We start from the raw sequence: 21,236 nt of genomic DNA on the forward strand, positions 1-21,236 counted from the left end.
AGAACGAGGAAATCAGCAGGATACTTCGTTTTACCACACAAGACATCAACATCCCTAACAATTCCCAAAGGGCAGATAGTATCTCTATTGGCAAGATGAATAGTGACATCAATAGGTTCTATCTCAACAGGTGCAATCTCATCTTTGATTTCATCGTATACGGATTGAGGTATTGCACTAACACTAGCACCCGAGTCACATAAGCCATGATAACAATGATCTCCTATCTTAACAGAAACCACACGCATGCCAACAACAGGCCTATGTTTCTCTCTAACGTGAGGTTTAGCAATTCTAGCAGCATCTTCACAGAAGTGAATATTATGTCCCTCAACATCGTCGGATAGAAGATCTTTGATGATAGGAATGCTAGGTTCAACTCTAATTTTCTCAGGGGGTGTAGGTGTTCTAATATAGCCTCTACGTATCACAGTTGAAGCTTTAGAATGATCCTTTATCCTAACAGGGAAAGGTGGTTTCTCAATGTAAGCACTGGGAACAAGAGGATCATTATATGCAATGACTTTCTCTTCAACTAGAGTGGGTTTAACTACATTGACTTCTAAAGGAGGATGATATTTAAACCACTACTCTTTGGGGAGATCAATATGAGCAGCAAAGGATTCACACAATGAAGCTACTATCTCAGAGTCAAGTCCATACTTAGCGCTAAAATCACTAAAGATATTTGTCTCAACAAAGGATTTAACGCAATCAAACGTGAAATTCATACCTGACTCCTTACCTTCTTCAAGCTCCCAATCTTCAGAGTTGCGTTTAGTTCTCTCCAATAAATTCCATTTTAAGTCAATATCTCTCTTCGTAAAAGAACTGGTACATGAAGTGTCAAGCATGGTGCGATCATCATGAGAAAGCCGAGCATAGAAGTTCTGAATGATAATTTTTCTCGAGAGCTCATGATTGGGGCATGAATATAGCATTTATTTAAGCCTCCCCCAAGCTTGAGCGATGCTTTCTATGTCACGAGGCCAAAAATTGTAAATATAATTCCGATCACGATGTACTAAATGCATAGGATAAAACTTTTGATGAAATTCCAATTTCAACCAATTGTAGTCCCATGATCCAGTACCATCACATAGCCTATACCATGTCAACGCCACATCCTTCAAAGATAACGGAAAGACCTTCTTCTTGACCTCATCCTCGGGCACACCTGCAAGCTTAAATAAACCACAAACTTCATCTACATAGATTAGATGCAAGTCGGGATGTGATGTTCCCTCTCTTGTAAAAGGATTAGCCAACGGTTTCTCAAGCATACCCGAAGGAAATTCAAAGCAAATATTTTTAGTAGGTGCAGCAGGTTGAGGAGAAACTCTTGGTGCTTCCGTTCGAGGTGAAGATACCCCGAACAAGCCCCTCAAAGGATTAGTATCCAAAGTGACAAGTGACAATAAATTTCAGCACACTATATGAATGTTTCCTTACCAAGTTCCACTTACCAAAGGCGCTTCACTCCCTGGAAACGGCGCTAGAAAAGAGTCTTGATGACCCACAAGTATAGGGGATCAATCGTAGTCCTTTTGATAAGTAAGAGTGTCGAACCCAACAAGGAGCAGAAGGATCTGACAAGAGGTTTTCAGCAAGGAAATATCTGCAAGCACTGAAATTGTCGGTAACAAGTGATTGTGTGGTGAGATTATTCGTAGCGAGCAACAAGTAACAAAAGTAGCAACGGTGCAGCAAAGTGGCCCAATCCCTTTTGTAGAAAGGGACAATCCTGGACAAAGTCTTATAGGAGAAAAACGCTCCCGAGGACACACGGGAATTTCTGTCATGCTAGTTTTCATCATGTTCATATGATTTGCGTTCGTTACTTTGATAGTTTGATATGTGGGTGGACCGGCGCTAGGGTACCGCCCTTACTTGGACAAGCATCCCACTTATTATTAACCTCTCTCACAAGAATCCGCAACTACGAAAGAAGAATTAACAAAAATTCTAACCATATCATTAAACTAGTGGATCCAAATCAGCCCCTTACGAAGTAACGCATAAACTAGGGTTTAAGCTTCCCAATGCCTTCCTCTAGGCCCAAATAATGGTGAAGTGTTATGTAGTCGACGTTCACATAACACCACTAGAGGAAAAACAACATACAACACATCAAAATACCGAACGAATACCAAATTCACATGACTACTATTAGCATGACTTATCCCATGTCCTCAGGAACAAAAGTAACTACTCACAAAGCATAATCATATTCATGACCAGAGAGGTAATGAGTAGCATCAAGGATCTGAACATAAACTCTTCCACCAAATAATCCAACTAGCATCAACTACAAAGAGTAATCAACACTACTAGCAACCTTACAAGTACCAATCGGAGTCGCGAGACGAAGATTGGTTACAAGTGATGAACTAGGGTTTGGAGATGAGATGGTGCTGATGAAGATGTTGATGGTGAAGAGTCCCCTACGATGAGAGGAGTGTTGGTGATGACGATGGCGATGATTTCCCCCTCCGGGAGGGAAGTTTCCCCGGTAGGATCGTCCTGCCACAGCTCTAGAATGGTTCTGCTCAAGTTCCGCCTCGTCGCGGCGGCGAAACCACGAAAAAGCTCCTCCCTCGATTTTTTCCTGGACGAAACCCTTCATATAGCAAAAGAGGGGGGGCAGTGCGCCAGTGGGCTGCCCACAAGCCCTCATGGCGTGGCCTAGGGAGTGGTGGCGCCGTGCAGGCTTGTGGGCACGCCCTGGTGCCCCTATGGCACTTCTTTGGCCCAGTATTTTTGATAAATCGGGAAAAAAATCCTCATTGATTTTTACGGTGTTTGGAGTTGCGCAGAATAGGTATCTCAACTTTGCTCCACTTTCAGGCCAGAATTCCAGTTGCCGGCATTCTCCCTCTTCACGTAAACCTTGCAAAATAAGAGAGAAAAGGCATAAGAATTGTACCATGAAGTGAAATAACAGCCAAAGAAGCGATAAATACCAACATGAAAACATAATGTAAAATGGACGTATCAGCCGCCTTGAAGAAGAAGGAGGACGCCCTGGTCCAGAAGCAGACACAGCTGGCCAAGGCCATGGATGCGGCGGAGGCCCTCTAGGAGGAAGTCGCTCGCCTTACTCAAGCGAGCAAGGTGCGGGAGCTCGAGGCCCTCGAGAGCGTCCATGAGACCAATAGCGACTTCCACCGTGAGTCTTCTTTTTGTTTCGTCTTGAACTTTATTTGCCGTCTCCTCTTCTTACTCCCTTTTGCGCTCCCTACGCTATCTCACGCCTCTTCCTTGAGACACAGGACGCGACCGACACGGCCGTCGAGGTGAGCCGTGAGGAGCGCCGCGCGGCCGTGCAAGAGGTAGACGCTACCTCCGGCTGGAGTGTGGAAGAGATCGGAGTGGGCCTCAGGGCCCGCCTGCGCGGCCTGGGCGAGTCCGTGGCTCGGCTCTAGATCGCAGGCTCATCAATGGTGGCGTCCCTGTGGCCTGATGGCGTGGAGCTGGCGTCGATGAGCCAGATCTCCCGCTGGCTTGCGGCTGGCGAGGACCATCTTGACGCCTGGCGCGCTTCGGCTACGCACGCTCGAGCCTACATGGCCCTGTGTTTGGCCAAGTCCTGGTACTGAAACCTGGACTTGGGCAAGCTCCTCGCTCAGAGCGACGACTCGGAGGTGGAGCTGCAGGCCGTAGAGGAGGAGCTGCGCGTGAGGGCCAGCGACATCGCCTCGTACGCCGCCTGGGGTGAGCTCAACTTGGAGCGGGGCGAAGGGGGCAATGTGATCCCTAAGGATCTGCTTGGCCTTTAGCCCTATGATGCCGATGGAAGCTTCAATGAGGCGTCCCACGAGGTGGAGAATGCTGCCGCTTCCAGCGATGCAGTGTACGACGACTCCAGTGCGGACGGAGCCGGCAGCCGGCGATGGTGAAGCCACCACTTCAGGAGCAGTAGCCGGGGCGACCGATGAGGCTGCAACCCCTTAGCCGATCCTGCTTTTTCTTTTTGTTGTCTGCAATTGTATTGTCAGTCCAACAGTTCCACCCACTGGGGGTGTAATGAACTTCGGCCGTGGGCCAATGTATTTTGAATGTATGGATTCAACATTATATTCGTATTGCCATGCGTGATGTTTTATATCTTCATCTTTTGATTCTTGTTTGACTTCTTTTTCTCCAGTTCCTGTACCCCCCAAGTTTCCACCCCGCCAGCCCAACAGTCGGGAGCCGGTCTATGACTGGGTCGAGGTTTCTGACTTCGAGAATATAAGACTTAGATTTTTCGAAGACATCAATACTTAAAGATTCAGACATAAACCAGCAGAGGCCGGCTTGAATGAGATCGTAAAATAGATCAAGCCAACCCAAGCCGGCAACCTTTATGTAGTCAAACTTTGCATGCATCCGGCCTTACCTGGTGTCGCCTCGCTAGCCGGACAACCGGGAGCCGGTCTGTAGCTATTACGAGGTGACCAGGGATCGGTCCGGCGTACACTATGTGTTTTTCTACAACATAAGGAAGGCGTCTGGGCGGCTAGCGAGCCCCCGAGCATATTGAAGCCAGCAAGGGGCTTCACAGAGTGAGCACTCTAGATATGAACTTAAAAATAAGCATCAGGTATGCTCTTTTCATTGCATTCATTAGAAATCCCTGAAGAGGGAGAAAGATACATATGGCATGCTCTTTCCATGTTTGATACTTGCCTTCTAGCAATAGAATGGGCGAAGCAACGCCGTGTTCCATGGACGTTCCGTCTCCTGGCCGGAGTCGTCCCTCTTGCGCTTCCTTGGCTTCTGGGCATCGATCAATTAGTATGCGTCGTTGTGCAATGCCCTACTGACGATGAAGGGTCCCTCCCATGGGGATGAGAGCTTGTGTTGGCCGGCGGTGCGCTGGATTCTTCTGAGCACCAAGTCTCCCTCTCTGAAAGAGAGAGGCTTGATCTCTTGGTGTGGTAGTATCTCAGCTTCTGTTGATAGATGGCCGTCCGGCTCAAAGCCAAGTCCCTTGCTTCCTTGAGGAGATCCACACCATCTTCTCTTGCTTCCTTTGCCTTCGTTTCCGTGCATAAGGTGACCCGAGGTGAGTCGAACTCGATATCCGTAGGAATAATGGCCTCGGACCCGTATACAAGGAAGAATGGAGTGAAGCCGGTTGACCGGTTGGGCGTGGTGCCGAGACTCCACAATACAGCCGGTAGTTCTTCGACCCAGCAGTCGGCTGACCTGATGAGTGGTGCCATCAGTATTGGCTTGATGCTGGCCAGGATCAGGCCGTTGGCCCTCTCCACCTGGCCATTGGACTGGGGATGTGCCACTGACGCCAAGTCGAGCCGGATGCCCACCTTAGAGCAGTAGAGCGCCAGAGTGCCCTTTGGCGAAGTTGGTGCCGTTGTCGGTGATGATGTTGTGAAGGACGCAATATCGAACAGAGATGTCTGTGATGAACTTGACAGCCGTGGAACCATCAAGCTTCTTCATGGGCCTAGCCTCGATCCAGTTGGTGAACTTGTCAACGGCCACCAAGAGGTGAGTCATGCCACCGCGGGCCGTCTTGAAAGGCCCCACCATGTCCAGTCCCCAGACGGTGAAAGGCCATGACAAGGGGATGGTTTTGAGGGCCGAAGGCGGCATGTGGCTCTGTGTGCCAAAGAACTGGCAGCCCACACATTTGTTGACCAAGTCCACGACCTCCTCGAGAGCCGTGGGCCAGTAGAATCCGTGGCGGAACGCCTTGACCACCAGGGTTCTAGAGGTGGCATGATGCCCGCACTCCCCCTGGTGAATGTCTCTGAGGAACACGCCAGTCACGCTACGCCGAACTAGCTCGCGATTGATGATGGCGTAGGCTGCAGATCTGCGCTGGATCTGCCTCGCCTCCGCCTCGTCTTGAGGAAGCTCGCCGCGAAGGAGGAAGGCCATGATGGGTTGAGCCCATGACGGAGCCGACACGAGGGCTGGCTCCGTCTCGACCTGACTGTCAGGGGCTTCCGCAGCCCCCGCACTTGATGAAGCAGTATTCGTGGCCTCGAGACGAGGTGTCTCTGATGCTGTCCTGGCGGCTGGCTCGCCGTCTACCTCCATGACGTGCACCCACTGGGTGTCGAGACGACATGATTCGAGGCAGGGCAGAGCCGGAGTTGTTGTAGTCGGTGCCACAATTGGAGTCGCCAAAGTCGGCGTAGCCGGCACAGGAGCTGTAGCCAGTGTAGCTGGTGGAGCAGACAACGCTTGCACCGAAGATTCAGCCGGTGCCGTAATTGGAGTCGACAGAGCCAGCGTAGCCGGCACATGAGATGTAACCGGTGTAGCCGGTGGAGTCGACGGCGCTTGCACCAAAGATTCAGCCAGTGCCGCAATTGGAGTCTGAAAAGACCTCGATGACGCCTAGAGGGGGGTGAATAGGCTATTTAAAAACTTCTTCAGATTTGGATTGAACCTAATGCGGAAATAAACTAAGAGGGCACTTGTCAAGCACAAATCCTAACTGCACTAGGCACTGCAACGTGTATCAACAACACGATCTACCAAGATGGACACAATACAGTTACTAACAAGCACAAGTAAGTTACACAAACTTACTTGAGCTATATCACACGACAAGTAGGTGAACAACACAAGATACTAGATCACACTATATCAACACGATATATCAAAGGGCTGCAAGTATGAACTTGTGGATATAGAGGGTATGCTTGAATGATTAATCTTGTACAAGAAATGGCTAACACAATATAATGAGCACAAGCAATATGCAATGTATCTATGCTCAAATAACACAAGTAAACCACAAGTAAGGAGTTTGGGTTAAGGATAACCAAGGTCAGTGAGACGAAGATGTATCCCGATGTTCACTTCCTTGGAGGGAAGCTAGTCACCGTTAGAGAGGTGGATGTTACCACGAAGGCACACCAACGCCACGAAGGCTCACCCTATTCTCCCTTTGAGATAACACCACAAAGGCGTTTCTCAACCACTAGTGGTAAGCCTTTGAGGTGGCTTCCAAACCCTCACAAACTTTTCCGGGGGAAATCACACGGATTGATTCCTCTCCAAAGAACTCCAACCGCCTAGGAGTCTCCAACCTCCAAGAGTAACAAGATCACGGGGAATGCTCAAAACTTGCTCAAATCACAAATAGCTTGGGTTGAGAGAAGGAGAGGGAGACGGTCTATCTTTTGATTGGAACAACTCTCAAAGGGGCTCACAAATGCTCTTGGGATCTAAGATTTGGAGTGAGCAAATGTGTGTGAGGTGGAAATGTGTTCTTATGAGGATAAGGCTGTGTTAGGCAACCCTCTCACGAAGTGGGAGGGGGGTATTTATAATGTGGAGAGAAAAAGAGCCGTTGGGTACACTTTAAGTCACACAGGGTCCGGACGTCCGACAGTTGTCGGAAGTCCGGGCGTCCGTGAGGGGTCGGACGTCCGAGACTTTTAGGCATGACTGGAACTCTTCTGAATTCATCAGCGGCCGGACGTCCGACAGGGGTCGGTCGTCCGAGGCCTGTAGATATGCCTGAACATATTTGAATTCATCAGCATACGGACGTCCGGAGTGGCCCGGAAGTCCGTGTTATACAACTCAACTTCTAATGGTGGTAGGTTCCGGATTTCCGACGGGTGTCGGACGTCCGGCGCTCGGTCGTCCGGAGGGAGCCGGATTTCCGAGATATAGAACTCAACTTCTACTAGTGCAGGCTTCCGGATTTCCGGGACTTGGCCGGACATCCGGGCCTCGGACGTCCGGAGATAGCCGGAAGTCCGAGTTATATGGCTCTGATTTCTCTGGTATAGGATTCCGGATTTCCGAACTAGTCAGTCGTCCGGTCCTCGGACGTCCGGAGAAAGCCGGATGTCCGAGGCACTGGTTCTGTTTTCAGATAACAACAAAAGAGTGGAGATGTGGTCTGAGCAGAAAGTGATGATGTAGTTTGAGCAAGTTCATCTTAAAATCTGTGATCCCCTCTTAATAGTGCGGGATCCCTAAGGAGTCAAGAATCATAAAAGAGTACTGATGATCCATACTTGAGTGTATACTTTTATTCGCTGATCATCACTCCGCACAACTAACGTGAAAGGAACTGGTACCTTTGAGTTAGCCCTTTCACCTGAGCTTGATGTTGTTTTTCCTTCTTGGCTCAAGTTGAAAGCAAGACATGACGAAGTCTTCAGGTAGCTTTCCCATACACAATGCGGAAAGCCTAGCTTATGTATTTATCTTCATTTGTCCACCATGTGTGAACATCCACAATAATCAAGCATGTAGTGCTCAAGAATGCTTATCTTGATCTTGTCCTATCCACCATGTGAACATCCACAAGAATCAAGCATGTAGTGCTCAGGAATGCTTATCTTGATCTTGTCCTTGTTAGCACATGATCATTGACAATAGTTTCAATGATATATTCGTGCTGATCCACTTGAACTTGCACATCACAATCTTGATGACGATCACCACTTGACGTCATCCTTCATGGGTTGTATGAGATCTTCCTTTTGACGCAAGCCCAATGGAAACACACCTAACCCCCACATAGGAGTCTCACAAAGACCATGGGTTAGTACACAAACACGTAATGGACAATGCTTAACGTACCATGGGATCACTCACTTATCCCTCTCGGTACATCTTATACGCTTTGTGTGTTGATCATCTTGATTTACTCTTTGTCTGAGATCTTGAGCAACCTAGTGTTTCTATGACCATTCTTTGGATAATAACTTGAATAACATATTGGTCAACATATAAACTCCTTGAACCCAACAGATGGACTTCAAGAAGTGCCTATGGACAAATCCTATAAATATAACTTAAGGCAACCATTAGTCCATAGGAATTGTCATCAATTACCAAAACCACATATGGAGATATATGCTCTAACAATTTCCCCCATTTTGGTAATTGAAGACTACCACTTCAACAGAGTTTATATAAGGAAATAAGCATAACCAAGCGCACACATATAAGGTAATAATGCATGTGTGCAAGATGTAAATGCTTACGCAATAAAAGCAAAACCCTCTAAACATATCCAAAGTAAACTCTCTAAACTTCTCCCCCATTGGCATCGATTGCCAAAATGGACGAGAAGTTTAGAAAGCCAAAATAGTAGGTGGTCCTCCAAAAAGTGTGTACTTCTCATTAAATGAGTGCAGAAAAAGACACAAATACAATGATAAGTAGTTGGAGGAAAACATACTATATTGAGGACCCAAATATTGCAAATAAAAAGGATCGTATGTCACAAAGACATACAAAGATGGAGGCAAGCAATCAAAGAATTCCAGATGGAACAAACAATCATATGGTCCTTCGAACCACATGAATAAAAGATATTATGATAGAAGCAAGCAATCAAAGAATTCCAGATGGAACAAACAATCATATGGTCCTTCGAACCACATGACAAAAAGATATTATGATAGAGGCAACATAGTGCTTTATCAAAAACTAGAGAAGCTCCCAATGATTTGTGCACTAATATGAGATTTTTGTATTTGACACAGGTGCACAAAATAGGATCGTTGCTCCCCCAGAATTAATAGAAACACGCAATGAGTGCAAGAAGATAGATGAGACAATAGGCATATCAATTCCACAAAACTAATGGTTGAGCAACATGTAAAGGAAGCAACTTAAGAATAAGCTCAACCAAAGTAATGTGTGTGAGTCATGGCAAAGCACTTGAGAAGACTTAAGATAAGAATGAGCATTGCTCATCAACATAGTCTTGATGAAAATGAGATACAAAGTGCAAGACATATCATTCCCACACACACATACTAGAAAATGGGTTCACAAGCTTACTAATAAACAAAATAGGAACCAACGCTTGTGACAACCCATTGTGAAGATAGGAAGTAAGAATCTTGTCAAGAGGAGGGATACTAATTGAAAATGGCAAAACCCTCATCAAGACAAGCATGAGGAAAAATAATCTTCACGGCCAAAGAGTGCACCAAGATGTAGGAAAATAAGATACGCACTCAAAACAAATCCTGTCACGTTGCCACCAAAACCGAAAAAGGAAATGCAGCGATGGACGTGAAAGAAAAGAGGATATCAATTAGAGATGTAACTTCTCTCATGTGACCAAGATTCTAAGTAGAAGACAATCATGATGATATATATATCCACAAAGAAGGATGTACACACGAAATGGTTACAAGAAGGAAGAACACTAGATATCCAAAAAGGGAAGTCATAAATATATCAATGAGATCTTTTGCTTGGAAGCATAGCACATGGCCTAATATTTTCTTATTGTATAATATGAACTTCCAACATACGAACATCAACGACATCCCAACTAGCAGTAAGACATCATCGTTCGGATGCTTTGAGAAAGCAAACAAGTACTACGAGAACAAATCAAGAGATTCATGCCATGATGCAACCTGGAAAAGAAAAGACAGGTTGGGTCCTTTGCAAAAAAAGAATGCATGAAGTGGATACTTGTTACCGAGACAACATTGGATTGATGTAGTAGATAGTTGTTCTTTGAGCATCCTAACTTGGCTCCAATAATCACATGGTCTCAACATCTTCCTTATAGGTGAGCCGAGCATCCAATGCATCTCCAGTTGTTCCTGGAACAACAAAACAAACAAAATGGTGCCCAAACTCATCGGGACCAAAGAGTTAGAAAACCAGCAGTACATAGGACAAACTCCACACACATATGTGCATATAGATATGAATTTGAATTTCATGCACACTTTAGACAATTTATGACAAGGTGGAATTTCCCCTATATATTGGGTCAAAGAAGGAAAGCAAGCAAAAGAAGTTGTATATAGTAGATATGATATGCATGCTCAAGACTCTTAAGAATCAACTCAACACAAAGTTGATAAGTCACCAAAAGACAAGGTATCAAGTGATAATAAGATCCTAAAACAAAAAGAACTATCACTTGAAGGATATCAATTAAAAGATACCTCAAGGAATGAGATATACATTGACACATGCCAATTAGAAGGCAACAAGAAACCAATTGAAGGAAAACAAACACGAGGTATCTAGTTTCCAAGAGAGAGCTAGGTTCCAACAAACAAAGCCATCTACAAATTTTCATGATGGCACAAAGCATCATAAAGAGCAAGACTTGCCTCCCATCAACACACACTTGATGGGGATCAAATGATTTTATGATGGGTGAATAAAGAGAGTGTTTTAAAGAGAATAGGATAGCTCCCCCAAGGGACGTGCATTATATAGAATTTGCATTTGAATACAAAACGCACACGATGGGATCATCACTTTCTCTATATCTATAACCACACTAGACATGTTAAAAAAATAGATTCATAAGAGGCAAGAAAGACAAACGAAACACAAAATACAATGTAAAGATGATTATCAATTCCAATCACATGATGGGAATACCAATTGTCAAGGACAAGAAGTATTTTTGAAATGATACTCATTGGTAGATCACAAATATATCCAAGATCATCTTTACCCATAAAACGCAAGCAAATGACACTTGTAGAGCTAACATGCCACCTAGGAACATGATAATTTACAATATCAACACTAAGTGGCAACACCTCAAATGTACACATTTTCTAGGTTTGTAATATGCACATATCATATTACTCCCCCATAATGTGATAACCAACAATATTAACAAGTGGCAAATTGAAACCAACAAGAGATAATTAATGGACCATATGGAATTTGAATTTCTCATGAGTAAGACATACCACATAGAAACTAGATAATCTTGAAATATCAAAACTAAGTGGTATTCCCCATGTATACACATTTATACGATTGAGAGGTGTGCAAAGCACATCACTCCCCCACAATGGGATAATCCATTAATCTCTCACAAGAGCTAACAAAAATACAGACAAGATGCAAATAGGCTCAATACAAAACTCACGTGTACATGATGTGCAAAGCAACACATACTTGATTACTCAAGATAAGCAAGTTGGAAGCACAACATATACAAACGCATGCAAGGTACAAAATCACAACATGCAAAAGGGGGCAAGCACCTAACAATGTAAACAGTTTAAGTATAAGTTACCGTAAGGAGGCACATTGGATATAAGATAGAAACTTGATAATCCAAATGACTTGGCTTGAGATAATATGAATGATGAAGACCCCTTAATTCTTCATTAGTATCCAAGTCTCTAGTGTCCTCCATAGTCACCTATTGATCAAGTTTGAGCTTGTTGGTCCCCAACTACGTTGGGTCCTAAGAAGTTAATCACAATAGGCTTGGCAACCCAAATGGTTCTTTTCTTGACACCATTTTGAGTACCAACAAGCTTGGCAAACACATTGACAACCTTATCCTTCCTAAGGGAATAGATATCATCAATAGTGATTGGGTTGGATAAGTTACCTCTTGTGCAAGACGAAGCGACGTGACCCTTCTCACGACATAAGTAGCAACATCTACCCTTTTCTTTCTTCCAAGTTGATTTCTCACCTCAGGGAGTGTTGGCTTGGGTCTTATTGGGAAGGGGCCTTCCTTCAACTTGTAGTTGAATATGTGATTGAGTTTGTGGCCGCTTCCCTTGTTGCTTGTGACTTTGAGACTTCGTCTTCAGAGGGCAAGATCTAACATGGTGCCCTTTAACTTTGCACTTGAAGCAAATGATTTTGGCCGAATTCTTGACTTATTCTAGGCCCCTCTTGTTCTTGTTTGAGTTTACTCCAAACTCATTTTTGTCATTCGGAGATGTTTGTTCACACAGGACGTTGTTGAGTGTGGGCATCCCTTCATGACACTGTTCCAAGTCTTTCTTCAAAGAAGTGACTTGGGCCTTGAGCTCTTTGATTTCCTCTGCATGGTTAGTATCAATGCAAGTACTAGAGGAAGTGTAAGCTTCAATGTTAGAGCAACAAGGAAAGGAAAGTAATTCATCACGCGAGGTAGCAACATTATGAGTAGACGAATTACGAGGACTAGCACATGGAAATATAGTACTTTGACTAGAAGTAGTGCCATTGTCCACATGAGGCTCGCTTGATGTTACCTTGGTGATGATAGCCTCATGAGCTAACTTTTGCACATTATGGGATATTAGAAGATCGGCATGAGATCTTGTGAGCATTACATGGTTTTCTTCCAGCTTCCCATAATTGCTAGTTAGTAAATCAAGTTGAGCACGTAGCTCAACATTCTCCTTCAATGTTGATACTTCAAAAGAGGTAGATTTAGATGTACAAGTATCATCAACAATATGAGAGGAGTAAGTAGCGAATAGAGACTTCTCATGAGTAGATTGAAGCTCCTTATAGATCTTAGAGGTTTTGATGAGCTCTCCCTTGACATTATTGCATTCAAGGAGAAGGACCTCAAAATCCCTTTTAAGTTTATCATGAGCAACTTCAATCTCTCCTTTTGAAGATCTTAAGTCTCTACATGCTTGATGACTCTTCTCAAGTTCATGTTCAAGTTGTTCACTTTTAGCTTGTTCATGATTAAGTGAATCATTACAGTTTTCAAAGTAAGCAAGAACATCTTGGAACCTTTGAAGAGAGTTATTTTTAGCCTTATGAAGAATTTTACTGATCACATAGATATTTTCAGTGAAGTCATCATCATAATCCTCATCGCAAATATTATCGTTATTGCACAGGGAAGATGATACCTCATTATTACCTCTTGCCATGAGGCACATGTGAACTGGAGGAGTTGATGATGATTCTTTTGGTGAATCAGATTCTTCATTAGTCAAAAGTACTTCATATTTCTTGATTTCCCCTAAATGATTAGTCATAGAGAAACTAGGGGTAAACAAGATATTTTGATCAAGAGGACACGAGGAAGCAGGCATATCACCACAGACATTTGTCAAGGAATCTTTAGGTGAAATGCATGACCTATCAGCACAATAATTTACACTATGTGTGGTGCTAGATATGCTCGTGTCCATAGAGGCTATGCCATTTTCATCAACATATATTTCTTCACTCACCATGTCATTACCTTGTGAGATTGAAGATGCTGAGGTGTGCAAGCAATCGGATATGGGAGTAGTGGTGGACTCTTTAAGATCGAAAAGAGTGAAGAGCTCATGCACCAACTCCTTCATCATAATACCGTCTTCATCAAGATTGGACCCACCATATATATCTTCAAGTTTAGTCCAAACTTCATGAGCTGACTTGCAAGTCGAGATAGACTTGAACACTTCAGGACTTATGGTTCGATGAATGGCAAGAAAGGCCTCACAATGAAGATACATTTCATTAGTAGATGAAGATGCATCATCCTTTTTGTCGGCAATCCCTACAAGAACAATTCGTAAAGTATTTGGGCCCATGGCCCGAAAGTGATGAAGCATACGAATTCTCCATAGGGTATAATTTGTGCCATCAAAGTCAAAGATGCCATTGTGCACTAATCCAATAGTCGACATCGATACTCTCTAGGTCGTGAAACCTAATTAAAGAGAGACCTAGCTCTGATACTAATTGAAAAGACCTCGATGACGCCTAGAGGGGGGGGGGGGTGAATAGGCTATTTAAAAACTTCTTCAGATTTGGCTTGAACCTAATGCGGAAATAAACTAAGAGGGTACTTGTCAAGCACAAATCCTAAATGCACTAAGCACTGCAACGTGTATCAACAACACAATCTACCAAGATGGACACAATACAGTTACTAACAAGCACAAGTAAGTTACACAAACTTACTTGAGCTATATCACACGACAAGTAGGTGAACAACACAAGATACTAGATCACACTATATCAACACGATATATCAAAGGTCTGCAAGTATGAACGTGTGGATATAGAAGGTATGCTTGAATGATTAATCTTGTACAAGAAATGGCCAAGACAATATAATGAGCACAAGCAATATGCAATGTATGTATGCTCAAATAACACAAGTAAACCACAAGTAAGGAGTTAGGGTTAAGGATAACCAAGGTCACTGAGACGAAGATGTTGTTGGAAATATGCCCTAGAGGCAATAATAAATTAGTTATTATTATATTTCTTAGTTCATGATAATCGTTTATTATCCATGCTATAATTGTATTGATTGGAAACACAATACTTGTGTGGATACATAGACAAAACACTGTCCCTAGTAAGCCTCTAGTTGACTGGCTCGTTGATCAAAGATGGTCAAGGTTTCCTGGCCATAGGCAAGTGTTGTCACTTGATAACGGGATCACATCATTAGGAGAATCATGTGATGGACTAGACCCAAACTAATACACGTAGCATGTTGATCGTGTCATTTTGTTGCTACTGTTTTCTGCGTGTCAAGTATTTATTCCTATGACCATGAGATCATATAACTCACTGACACCGGAGGAATGCTTTGTGTGTACCAAACGTCACAACGTAACTGGGTGACTATAAAGATGCTCTACAGGTATCTCCGAAGGTGTTAGTTGAGTTAGTATGGATCAAGACTAGGATTTGTCACTCCGTGTGACGGAGAGGTATCTCGGGGCCCACTCGGTAATACAACATCACACACAAGCCTTGCAAGCAATGTGACTTAGTGTAAGTTGCGGGATCTTGTATTACGGAACGAGTAAAGAGACTTGCCGGTAAACGAGATTGAAATAGGTATGCGGATACTGACGATCGAATCTCGGGCAAGTAACATACCGAAGGACAAAGGGAATGACATACGGGATTATACGAATCCTTGGCACTGAGGTTCAAACGATAAGATCTTCGTAGAATATGTAGGATCCAATATGGGCATCCAGGTCCCGCTGTTGGATATTGACCGAGGAATCTCTCGGGTCATGTCTACATAGTTCTCGAACCCGCAGGGTCTGCACACTTAAGGTTCGACGTTGTTTTATGCGTATTTGAGTTATATGGTTGGTTACCGAATGTTGTTCGGAGTCCCGGATGAGATCACGGACGTCACGAGGGTTTCCGGAATGGTCCGGAAACGAAGATTGATATATAGGATGACCTCATTTGGTTACCGGAAGGTTTTCGTGCATTACCGGAAAGGTTTCGGGCTCATCGGTAGTGTACCGGGAGTGCCGGGAGGGGTGCCGGGGACCATCGGGAGGGGTGTCACGCCCCAAGGGGTCTCATGGGCTATGGGAAGAGATAAACCAGCCCCTAGTGGGCTGGAATAAGTTCCCACTAAGGCCCATAAGGTTTGAGAAGGAAAAAACACAAGGTGGAAAGAGTTTCCAAGTGGGAAGGTGGAATCCTACTCCAAGTAGGATTGGAGTAGGACTCCTCCACCTCTAATTTCGGCCAAACCTTTAGGTTTTGAGGCTGCCTCCTCCCCTCCCTCCCACCTATATATACGGAGGTTTTAGGGCTGATTTGAGACGACTTTTCCACGGCAGCCCGACCACATACCTCCACGGTTTTTCCTCTAGATCGCGTTTCTGCGGAGCTCGGGCGGAGCCCTGCTGAGACAAGGTCATCACCAACCTCCGGAGCGCTGTCACGCTGCCGGAGAACTCTTCTACCTCTCCGTCTCTCTTGCTGGATCAAGAAGGCCAAGATCATCGTCGAGCTGTACGTGTGCTGAACGCGGAGGTGCCGTCCGTTCGGTACTAGATCGTGGGACTGATCGCGGGATTGTTCGCGGGGCGGATCGAGGGACGTGAGGACGTTCCACTACATCAACCGCGTTCTCTAACGCTTCTGCTGTACGATCTACAAGGGTACGTAGATCACTCATCCCCTCTCGTAGATGGACATCACCATGATAGGTCTTCGTGCGCGTAGGAAAATTTTTGTTTCCCATGCGACGTTCCCCAACAGATGTATCCCGATGTTCACTTCCTTGGAGGGAAGCTAGTCACCGTTAGAGAGGTGGATGTTACCACGAAGGCACACCAACGCCACGAAGTCTCACCCTATTCTCCCTTTGAGATAACACCACGAAGGCGTTTCTCAACCACTAGTGGTAAGCCTTTGAGGTGGCTTCCAAACCCTCACAAACTTTTCCGGGGGAAATCACACGGATTGATTCCTCTCCGAAGAACTCCTACCGCCTAGGAGTCTCCAACCTCCAAGAGTAACAAGATCACGGGGAATTCTCAAAACTTGCTCAAATCACAAATAGCTTGGGTTGAGAGAAGGATAGGGAGACGATCTATCTTTTGATTGGAACAACTCTCAAAGGGGCTCACAAATGCTCTTGGGATCTAAGATTTGGAGTGAGCAAATGTGTGTGAGGTGTAAATGTGTTCTTATGAGGATAAGTCTGTGTTAGGCAACCCTCTCACGAAGTGGGAGGGGGGTATTTATAGTGTGGAGAGAAAAAGAGCCGTTGGGGACACTTTAAGTCACACAGGGTCCGGACGTCCGACAGTTGTCGGAAGTCCGGGCGTCCGTGAGGGGCCGGACGTCCGACCGGGGTCGGACGTCCGAGACTTTTAGGCATGACTGGAACTCTTCTGAATTCATCAGCGGCCAGACGTCCGACAGGGGTCGGTCGTCCGAGGCCTGTAGATGTGCCTGAACATATTTGAATTCATCAGCATACGGACGTCCGGAGTGGCCCGGATGTCCGTGTTATACAGCTCAACTTCTACTGGTGGTAGATTCCGGATTTCCGACGGGTGTCGGACGTCCGGCGCTCGGTCGTCCGGAGGGAGCCGGATTTCCGAGATATAGAACTCAACTTCTACTGGTGCAGGCTTCCGGATTTCCGGGACTTGGCCGGACATCCGGGCCTCGGACGTCCGGAGGTAGCCGGAAGTCCGAGTTATATGGCTCTGATTTCTCTCGTATAGGATTCCAGATTTCCGAACTAGTCAGTCGTTCGGTCTTCGGACGTCCGGAGAAAGCCGGATGTCCGAGGCACTGGTTCTGTTTTCAGATAACAACAAAACAGTGGAGATGTGGTCTGAGCAGAAAGTGATGATGTAGTTTGAGCAAGTTGATCGCAAAATCTGTGATCCCCTCTTAATAGTGCGAGATCCCTAAGGACTCAAGAATCATAAAAGAGTACTGATGATCCATACTTGAGTGTATACTTTTATTCGCTGATCATCACTCCGCACAACTAACGTCAAAGGAACTGGTACCTTTGAGTTAGCCCTTTCACCTGAGCTTGATGTTGTTTTTCCTTCTTGGCTCAAGTTGAAAGCAAGACATGATGAAGTCTTCAGGTAGCTTTCCCATACACAATGCGGAAAGCCTAGCTTATGTATTTATCTTCATTTGTCCACCATGTGTGAACATCCACAAGAATCAAGCATGTAGTGCTCAAGAATGCTTATCTTGATCTTGTCCTATCCACCATGTGAACATCCACAAGAATCAAGCATGTAGTGCTCAGGAATGCTTATCTTGATCTTGTCCTTGTTAGCACATGATCATTGACAATAGTTTCAATGATATATTCGTGCTGATCCACTTGAACTTGCACATCACAATCTTGATGATGATCACCACTTGACGTCATCCTTCATGGGTTGTATGAGATCTTCCTTTTGACGCAAGCCCAATGGAAACACACCTAACCCCCACATAGGAGTCTCACAAAGACCATGGGTTAGTACACAAACACGTAATGGACAATGCTTACCGTACCATGGGATCACTCACTTATCCCTCTCGGTACATCTTATACGCTTTGTGTGTTGATCATCTTGATTTACTCTTTGTCTGAGATCTTGAGCAACCTAGTGTTTCTATGACCATTCTTTGGATAATAACTTGAATAACATATTGGTCAACATATAAACTCCTTGAACCCAACAGATGGACTTCAAGAAGTGCCTATGGACAAATCCTATAAATATAACTTAAGGCAACCATTAGTCCATAGGAATTGTCATCAATTACCAAAACCACATATGGAGATATATGCTCTAACTGAGTCGGCAGAGCCAGCGTAGCCGGCACAGGAGCTGTAGCCAGCGTAGCTGTTGGAGCCGACGACGCTTGCACCAAAGAATCAGCCGGCACGAAGATCGATGCCGACTCTAGAGACGGCCTGATAGACGCCTTGTGGAGCTGCTCGAGGGAGACGCCGGCTGGGATAGCTTGTCTCATGGAGCCAATCTTGGCCAATGTATCAGCCGCCTCGTTGTCTGCCCTGGGAACTTGGTGGAACTCGCAACCCTTGAAGGGGCCGTTAAGCTGCTAGATGAGGAAGCGGTAGCTTGCCATGTTGGCGTCCCTGGCGTCCCATTCGCCAGAAACTTGCTGCACCACCAAGTCTGAGTCGCCAAAGCAGATGAGCCGTCGGATGCCAATCTCCTTGGCGAGCCGGAGGCCATGAGCGAGCGCTTCGTACTCGTCGACGTTGTTGGAGGCGGCGAAGTGGATCTAGAGAGCATACTTGAGCTGGTCTCCTTTCGGAGACGTCAAGACGATGCCGGCTCCCAGACCCGTCTACATCTTTGAGCCGTCGAAGTGCATCCGCCAATGCATAGAGTCTGGAGGTGGTGGCTCGAACTGGGTTTCGGCCCAGTCGACCAAGAAGTCGGCCACCACCTGAGATTTGATGGCGGTGCTAGGCTCGTAGTGGATATCGTGGTCCGCCATGGCGATGGACCACTTGGTGATCCTGCCAGTTGCATCACGGTTGCCCATGATTTCTGGAAGCGGAGCAGTGCTCACCAAGGTGATAGCATGATCTTGGAAGTATTGCTTCAACTTCTTTGCAGCAAGGTAAACACCATAACACATTTTTTGGTAGTCCGGATAGTTCTGCTTGGAGGCGGACAAGACCTCGCTAAGGTAGTAGACAGGGCGCTGCACTAACAGTACCTTGCCCTCCTCCTTGCGTTGAACTACCAGCACTACACTAACCACGCGAGTGGTCGCTGCAATGTATATGAGTATTGGTTCCCTTTCAGCAGGCGCTCCTAAGATTAGCAGGCTCGAGATGACCCGCTTGAGGTCGCGGAATGCTTCGTCCGCCTGGTCGTTCCACTCGAACTTCGTCGTCTTCTTCATGAGCTGGTAGAGTGGAAGGGCCTTCTAGCCGAGCCGGCTGACGAACCGGCTAGGGGATGCCAGGCAGCCAGCGAACTTCTGGACGTCTAGGATCTGAGCCGGCCGCATCATCCGCTCGATGGTGCCGATCTTCTCTGGGTTCGCCTTGATGCCACGACCGGACACGAAGAACCCCAAGAGCTTGCCGCCTAGAACCCCAAATACGCACTTCTCTAGGTTGAGCGGGATCTTGTATTCGCGCAGGTTGGCGAACGTCTCCCACAAGTCATCGAGGAGGCTGAAATGCTGCTTCGTCTTGACGACGATGTCATCCACATGGACGTGGATGTTTCTACCGATCTATGGAAGTAGGTGATAACCCACAAGTATAGGGGATCAATTGTAGCCTTTCTCGATAAGTAAGAGTGTCGAACCCAACGAGGAGCTAAAGGTAGGACAAATATTCCCTCAAGTTCTATCGACCACTGATACAACTCTACGCACACTTTACGTTCGCTTTACCTAGAACAAGTATGAAACTAGAAGTACTTTGTAGGAGTGATAGGATAGGTTTGCAAGAAAAGAAAGAACACGTAAATAAAAACTAGGGTCTGGTTAGATAAAGCAACAATTACATTAGTTTAATGAGTGTGGAAAAGTGGTGGTAGGAGTTGCGGAATTGTCCCTAAGCAATTGACTACGTTACTAGACGGATAGCAAGTTTTATGTGTGAGAGGCCACTTCTAGCATGTCATCCCTTACTTGGAATTCTATGCACTTATGATTGGACTATTAGCAAGCATTCGCAACTACTAACATTCATTAAGCTAAAACCCAACCATAGCAATAAGATATATTGGTCCCCCTTCAATCCGGTATGCATCAATTTTTATGCTAGGTTGAAGCTTCTGTCACCCTTGCCCTCCAATACATAGTCCTATCAACATACTACTAACCCTATGGTGTGATCCACGTGCGCGCTCATATGATGGGCACCAAAGGACAGCAACATAACCACAAGCAAATTAAACAAATCATGGCAATTCATCATTCACCGGTAGGACAATGAAAATCTACTCAGACATCATAGGATGGCAACACATCATTGGATAATAATATGAAGCATAAAGCACCATGTTCAAGTAGATGGTACAACGGGTTGCGGGAGAGTGGACCGCTGAATATAGATGGGGGAAGGTGATGGAGGTGTTGGTGAAGATGACAGAGGTGTTGGTGTAGATCGCCGTCACACGATGATGTCCCGGGCAGCGTTCTGGCGCTGCCGGGAGAAAGGGGGAGAGAGCCCCCTTCTTCTTATTCTTCCTTGACCTCCTCCCTAGATGGGAGAAGGGTTTCCCCTCTAGTACATGGTCTCCATGGCGGTGGAGGAGGGAGAG

This window comes from Hordeum vulgare, chromosome 7H (genome assembly GCF_904849725.1).
Source record: "Hordeum vulgare subsp. vulgare chromosome 7H, MorexV3_pseudomolecules_assembly, whole genome shotgun sequence".
Classification (NCBI taxonomy): Eukaryota; Viridiplantae; Streptophyta; class Magnoliopsida; order Poales; family Poaceae; genus Hordeum; species Hordeum vulgare.